Raw genomic sequence first — 8,641 nt, forward strand, 5'->3', positions numbered from 1 at the left:
AGCGGAGCCCCCAAGGGCTCAGGGTCGTGCTTTTCAGCTTACAGCACAGGAGGTCAGAGAAGTGCCGGATGCAGCTGCGGGTATGTTTCTTTCTTGATGTCTTGTTATCTTGTGATATTCGTGGAGTATTGTTTATCTTCTAGTCTCATTGTGTGGTTTTCGGTGTGGTATTCGTTGTTCTTTGAGGGTTATGGTATGGTTATGGGTTAGTGATGGGAATTTCGTTGGTTATCATTCATGGGGATTATTAGTGGAAAATCTGGCGTTGGTCTGAATGTCGGGTAGCATCTGCAGTCTGAGGAGTGGTTAGCTGAAGATTGAGTTTCTTTCGAGCGGGATGATCAGTGTGGAAATGTGATTTTCGTGAAGGTTGCTAGTGCGAGTGGGAATCAGTCCGCGTGTAGGTGTTGGTTTTATGCAGGGTTGTTTTGGGAGGTCGGTGATAGCGAACGGTGGTTGATAGTCAGTTCTCTAAGTGGGGGAGAATTGGAAATTCTCCGGAAGGTCGATGGACATGAGAGGTTGTTTAGCTGCTTGGGTTTCAGCAGTGGTTCTGTCAATCAAGCGTATAGGCTGGTATGAGTAAGTGGCAGGCGTGGGGGGCAGGATATAGACCTAGGGCATTCGATTGTGGAGGGTCTGGGATCAGGCCGAGATCGAGTATGTATGATGGAGATAGAGTTCGGAACCCTTAGAGGGCTAGAATAGTATGCATGGGAGGATTTCCCGAAGAGATAACCCGGGATGATGAATGCTAGTTGAGCGGTCCGGATAGACTGAAGGCCGGTAGGCGTACCAGTCAGACCGAAGGCTCGGAGGACGGTCCAGCCAGACTGAAGGCCCTGGAGGGCGGTCCAGATTGGCTGAAGGTTCTGAGAGTGGTCCAGATTGATTGAAGGCCTGGTAAGCCAGTCCAGTCATGCTGAAGACTCTGCAGGTATTGTTAGATCGGTTCGAGGAAGTGGATTGAATATGTTGCGATGTGTTAGCATTAGAAGGTCTGGCCCTGGGTATTGATCTTGATTAATGGAGATAGTGCATGGACTCGAGAGTCCTTGCTAGCAGATTCAGAGCATGTGTGTTGCATGAATAGCGGTTATGCTATAAAGGAGTGGTGTAGCGTTGGGCGAGTACCGTGGCACTTGTCGTAGTGACAAGGCGGCCAAGTGGATTTCCTTGGTAAGGAAAGAGAGAGGAATGTAGCTCCAAGAGGGAGTGTAAATTCACAGAAGTGAAAGCAGCAGCGCAAAGTTATGATTGGAGTGGTCCGATTATGGTCATTGAGCAGCGTGATTGCGGCAGTGGTATGGGATCACATCCGGATTGGATGTCTGCTGAGGTCACGGAAGGAGTTCCGCGGGTGTAGAGCCAAGAGGCTCAGAAGGGATGCAGGGATGGAGTCTTGGACTCCCAGTTTGATTCTGATCAAGGAATTGTGTATGTAGTGGTGGTTCATCCTGGGGGTCCAACTCGTCGAGTGCATGAACCAACTCGGCGAGTTGGATCGAACTCATCACTTTTTAGGCATGGACTCGTCGAGTCTCCTGATGGACTCGCCGAGTCTGATGGCCAGACAGCACCAGATTCGTTTTTTCAGCTTCTATTGCAGGTATAACAAGAAAACAAGCCTAGGCTCTGATACCACTGTTGGGTTTTGAGCATTCTAACACTCCTAAGTGTACATGCAACCCTAAATACCTTGGATCTATGTTTTCTCTATTATACATGCAAATAAGAACTTCCAAGGTATTATCCTAATCTAGCATACAAAACAATAACTATAGCAAGATAGAATACATACCTCTTTGGTGTAGACAATCTTCATGAAGCTTGAGTGCCTAGTGCCCCAAGTGTGACACCTCAAATGGAATCACAATCATCAAAACACTTGGAATAGCTTGAGAGAATTCTACACTTCATAAAATCGGCTAGCCCTCTCTAGAATAATACTAGTGTCGATTTTGCCAAGAATAATATCTTTATATAGTGTTACAATTAGGGCAAACCCTAATTGTCATGACTTTCCATTTCCTTGGATCCATGGGTTCAAATACACCATGGAGCATCCATGGACCATCCTATGGGTTTTAGCCCAACTTGATTATCCATGGAGCATTAGCCCACTATACAAGTATGGATGATTTACACAATCAACCCATATATTTAATTAGTCTTCTTTTGATCACTTAATTAATCCTAGATTAATTCTTGATCAATACTAATTAAATAATCTTATTATTCTTATTATTAATATACTAGAACTTATAATATATTAATAACCATAAGTGTCTTATTTCTCTCATTATAGTCTATCCAAGTGCATGATGGTATGCAACCCAAATGGACCATGCCGGGTCGGGTCAAGTCTTACCAATTATAGTTATGGACTTAGACATTAATCCAACAGTCTCCCACTTGGATAAGTCTAAAACTATTATTGCGTATGACTTCAGGAACCAACTGGCAATCGTAGCTCTCAAAAGCTTCTGTCGAACTCTGACCTTGTAGATGAACTCTGACCTTTGTCAGTGACTTGTCCATTAGATAAGGGATCATATATTCCTCCATTCTAGATATCATATGGACTGAGACATGGATTATAATCATTCTCTCTGTCCATTTGTTGTTTCCCGATTTCCGATTTATGACGACTGACTAATTGAACAAATCAAATCAGTCCTGGCCCGGCCGAGCACTTCCATTTGTCATCATCAAATCATCGAGGGGCCCACAGATATCACTTTTATCCCGAAGGTAAAAGGAATGGATAAACTTCGACTCATATGGCTTGTTCTACTACTTGTTGAATCATACACAAAGGCACGTTTTATAGCACCGAGTTACCAAATCCGTTTTCGTGCTATCAATGTACTATCAACTCATAGTAACAACTCATATCTCTAGGTTTGAAGAATATAAGATATTATCGTCTCATGATCACTCGCGATAAAATCCATGAAGTGATTCCAATGAGCGCGAGTTGAATCCAATACTCAGAACTTATGAGCACTCATGATTGTTGTAGCCTTGTCCAACACCTTAGACCTCTACAACCCATCATGACAGTCTTAATTCATATCTACTTCCAAAATATGACCGACTGTGGATGGTTTGAATAACTTAGTCATTCCGGAAGAATAACCCAGTTTATTCGGGAAGTCAAAACATGCAAAGTGAAACACAATAATAATTGAATCCAATATGGTCTCAGAACTTATGAATATAAATAAAACACCTTTTATTTATCACCATATGATTACACATTATTCATTGTATACTGTTTCAGCTATCAACTTTATTCTTGAATTTAAAACAATAGTTGTCCCATGCTCCAAGCATGTACACTATGTTTTCTAAACACTAGTCATGCCATACACCAAGTATGCATACTATGTTTGTCTATGATCTTTACTTTGTGAACTAGATCCATTGAACATAACTTCAATGATTCTCTTTTCACACTCCCAAATCCTTACCGCAAATGCAAGAATTCCAAATTCATGCCATTTACTGAAATCTGTTAGATTCTAAACTTATATGCATTGATCCTCTTGTAATGATTATGCACAAAGTCATAAAGACTTGACAACAAACATTACAGAGCATTCCAAAGGAGATCAACTCCTTGGAAACATCCTTCTTGCATTAAGTTTCCTTAATCTTACACAGATTTGAAAATCCTAACTTTGAAACATTTCCATATTCCATTTTGACCATCACTTCTGAACAAGAGTTGCCTCCTTATAGAATATGTCAGTATGGTCCTTCCAGAATTATCACTATACTTCCAATTGTGCTTGAGTAACCAATATTTGGTAAACCTTAGATTGTCCTCGACAATTGTTTAATCCTTTTAGTCATATCCAGTTCTAAACCTTTTCCCTTCTTAATGCCCCAGGCATCTGGAAAATTTTAGAATGGATGAATATATCACATGTAATCGATCCTATATCCGAAGCATATGGGACACGATTCATGATGTCTTACATAAAGACTAAACCAGTCTTTTGCTATAATATTTCCATTTCAATTTGCCAAGTTCTCATAATTCAGATTATGAAAAGGGATGCCGTAATCATAATCGAATTTTAGAACGCAAATAATGGACTCATATACAGAATTTCCTTATGTTGAGCCATTCCAACATGAAATTCATATATATCCTTGACTAAATGATTAAAACCTCACGATCTAAGCTTACAGATTTGAGATGAAGTATAATTTCCTCTCCCTTAATTATAGCAAAACAACTCTTTCCCAATTGAAACTTTTGTTTTCTATAATTAACATTGCTAACTTGCAATACTTATCATAATTATCATGCTCCCACTAACATGATGATTATTAGCATAACACTTATGCTCCCACTAGCTTTGACATGTACCCAGAAATCAACTGGACTTCTAGAAATCAATACTTCATTGACTTTCTTACCAAAGTTCAGATTTCTTATACTAGATTGTTTTGATAAAACTTTATCAAAATCATACACCTTCCCTTAGATAGCACACTTGTGAGTCTAAACAATTATGAAGAGGTATGCCGTAATCATAATGGTTAGACCTTTTTGCCACTTCTCACAAGTCCATGTTAGTGTGCCGGTTAACCACACGCGCTCCACTAACGACTTTGAGAATGCAAATATCACAATTGCTATCTAGCTAAAATCTACTTAGTGAAAGTGTTTCCTCACCATCATTTTCATGAATCGGAGAGAAACCTTATGACACTTAGATTTAATGGTGTATGAGTTCCTACCCATATGAATTTGTCAAAACCATAATCATAAGACAAAGATAATGACAAATCCAAAACCATATGGATTGAACTCAATCTCAACTTCCTGCCACCTGGCAGCTCAAGGGCCTGCCATTGCTTCCAAGTTGTTATGCAACAAATTGAGAACTCTAAGAACTCATATGCAAAGCCAACTTTAACTGGAATGGGCACAGAATATGTCAACACGATAGGTTATAAACCTCAAGTCGTGTGCTAGTGAAGAACTTTAGGTTTTTATTCTTGATTAGTTCTTGAGACTTTCAAGACCTTTAAGACTCCCACTGTCCTCTTGACCTATAAGACTCTCTTGTCAAACATCCAAGAGACAGTGCAGATTTTAATCAAGACAAACTCTTCACACAATTGGCCTTAGTTGGTCTCTGTTTTATCCAAAACATCACAACTTACCAATTTCAAATGTACAAGAGTAGAAAACTTTTACTCTTACATTTGACAAGTGTTTTAAACCTTCTTTTGAGACATGTCACTCAAGTTACAATCTTGGAGTATGACTCTAAGACTTGTATTGGAACGAAGTATGACTCATCTTCTTGATTTAACCATTTCAACAATTCAAGATCCCTCTTCTTAGTCATAAGAATGCACTAAGACTTCCTTAGAGAACTAATTGTGCTATGGTTTCTTAATCATTAAGATGATCACAAAAACTGATACTAAAGTACTCTCCCATCTTTTCAGATTTGAGAAACTTTTATCCTTCTGCCTAATTTGATTCTTCTTATTCGCTCTGCCTTACATTGGAACCTTTTTCCAATGTCTCAGAGTTATACTTAAGCATGTAAGTATAATCATATTTACTGAGCTTTAGTAAACTATGACGAATAGTCTTATCAAACTTTCGTGGTAGACTTAATCAGTGCACAAGAATGTGTACTCGATCCCTTAGTCCTTTACTTGACTCACACATCCATGTGAACAAGTAATTAGTCTTAATTTTCACAAACTTGAAGGTTCTCATTCATCATGCTATACAACTTGCATGATTCCAAGTTCCGGTCCAATTGAAACTTGGGTGATGAAAATCTTTCCTTATTTGGTAAATTTAGACATTACCACAAATGAAAGAATCAATTTCATATTTCCACTCTTGCTATTAATGGAATCTTATAAGCAACAATTTTCCTCAAATGCCATTGTAAGGATATTTTAAAATAAATAAAATAAAAATTTTTCTTTTATTTTAAAACTTTGCGGAAAAACTAATCCTTACAATCCATATGAAAACTTGTTGTTATCTATTCCTAAGCAAAATATCATAACTCCTAAGAAGTAGCTCAAGAATCCGATCTTCAAACTATGCGATAGAAATCCATCTACGCGATCAGATTCAGCATATTCTTTCTTTAAGTTTCTTCACTTTTCTTTGATTCTTAAAACATCAACATGTGACCCAGTCACATCATGTAATAAGAATCTCAGAATAGAAACTTAGCAGAGTTAGATAGTGGACTTTACCTGAAGTAGAGTCAAACTTATTGACTTTAACCTCCTTAGGTAAATTTGGCAGCTTCGCAACCAATGCCCCTCCCTTTGGCAATATAAACATATGGACCCTTTGATAACGGTACACGGGACTATCACAGACTTAGCTTTTCTCTTTACCATTTGGTCAACCGAGTTGACTATGGCCGATCCCTTTCCATTGGGAAGAGAATGCTTTCCGGGATTTCTTGTGTCACTATTGTCAATGTCCATCAAGTTTTAAGGAAGTTGATCTTAACAAATAGATAAGATCATTAAGGGTCTTGTCATAGTCTGTTTCATAGGTGTCCCAAAGGAACTCACTATGTGACTTAGAAAGTGATTGAACCACCAACTTTCTCAAGACTTTGACACCCAACTCTCCCGGCTTGTCAATATGTGACTACATCTCCAAGATGTGTTCACACCTAGACCTTGCCTTGCCAATAGGGCTTGAGTGACCTTAAACTTTTCAAGAACTTGTGGGTTGGGGAGAATAATTTGAGGAGGTGAAAGAAGTATGATTTCCAAAGGACATCATCTTCATTTAGGAAACCTTGTTTCAAGAGATTTGGGAAGATCATAGGTGTCTATTACAGACATCTCTTGGGAGATATTCAAGATAGTTGATTTAAAGTCCTTAATATGACACCCAATATGAAATATTAAGGCTAGGACCCAACAAACTATTTATATAACTTAGAAGAGGTATGCCGTAATCCAAGCTATAAAATATTTGAAGGTAGGTGAATGACGATTCACCAATTTCCACCAAGATAAACGAAATGTATTATTAGGTTTTAATTGGTTTTGAAACTCCTAGATCTTTGAGATTCATTGAACTGTTCAAAGGCATGTTTCAATCTCGAGTGTGCCCTTCAGGTTTTGTGACTGGGATGCCGAGGATCACAAAACAAGGTGTGAAGTAACCATGCAAATCACTTGGTACTCTTAATAAATTACCCCTCAATCGATGTGCCGGTTAACCACACACGCTCCATCGATACTATGATAAATATTAAGTCACCCTTTACCTACCTTTTTAAGTCCAAGTTAGTGTGCCGGTTAACCACACACGCTCCACTAACGACTTAGACAAAGTGTAAAGTGTAATTTCATGGATTAGCACCTTATTCACATTTTTCCTAAGTAACTAAGATTGGGTATTATTAAGAGTTTAGTTACTTAGTATTCATCATTAATACTTTTAATGAAGGGAGAATTCTAGTCCTGTCAAACCCGTTCGGCTAACGACCCTCCACCAGTCAAGCAAGCGGTGGGTGAGAGTGGACACCCATTAAGTTGTCATTTTATAGGCAACAGCCTTATACCCACCTTATAGACCGGCTTCGTGAATGAGGCGTACTAGCGGTAAGACTGACTTTACTCTTATACATATATATATTATTAACTTATAATATTATAAAGTATAAGGGTTGAATTTTAACTTTTAAAATTCTAAGGGCTAACTTGGAATTAAAGTATTCATAAGTGAAAACTTTTCAAATTCCAAAACTTGAGGGCAAGTTTTGAAACTATTCAAAACTAATTAATTCCATAACTTATGTGTTTAAAGTAGTTTTAATCCAAAAACTCTTCAAGTTCCATAACTTGAGGACAAGTTATGGAAGACTTTAAACTAATAAAAGAACTAACTTTTTCTTTATTTTATAACTTATGGATTTAATTATGGTTACATATTTTTCTTTAATGAAGTGACTCTTGAACTTCCATAACTTGAGGACAAGTTATGGAGTCATAAAAAGTTATTCAATGACACAAGACTCTTCATTTTGTAACCATTGCCAACTATTATGAGTTTTATGAGTCTTTAATGTGACTCTTCATGTAACTTGAGGACAAGTTACACAAACACATTTTATACTCAACTCTTAGATTAAAATGGATTGAAAACAACTATTTCACTCAACATTTCTATTAATCTAAGAAGCAACTCATAAGAACAAGATAATTCAAATCAAACTTTTTCATGTAATTAGTCTAAACCTTAAACTAATACAAAACATGAATCTATTGACAATTATCTTTGAAAATGGATTAGCATGAACATTACCAGATCAAAAACAAGTTTATAAGATCAAAAACAACTTAGGGTAATGTTCCTAGTCCATTTCTAGCCAAAAAACTCGAAAATATGCTGTCTGGGGGTCCAACTCGTCGAGTGCATGAACCAACTCGGCGAGTTGGATCGAACTCATCACTTTTTAGGCATGGACTCGTCGAGTCTCCTGATGGACTCGCCGAGTCTGATGGCCAGACAGCACCAGATTCGTTTTTTCAGCTTCTATTGCAGGTATAACAAGAAAACAAGCCTAGGCTCTGATACCACTGTTGGGTTTTGAGCATTCTAACACTCCTA

The sequence above is a fragment of the Lactuca sativa genome, chromosome 8, assembly GCF_002870075.4.
Source record: "Lactuca sativa cultivar Salinas chromosome 8, Lsat_Salinas_v11, whole genome shotgun sequence".
NCBI classification, from domain to species: domain Eukaryota; kingdom Viridiplantae; phylum Streptophyta; class Magnoliopsida; order Asterales; family Asteraceae; genus Lactuca; species Lactuca sativa.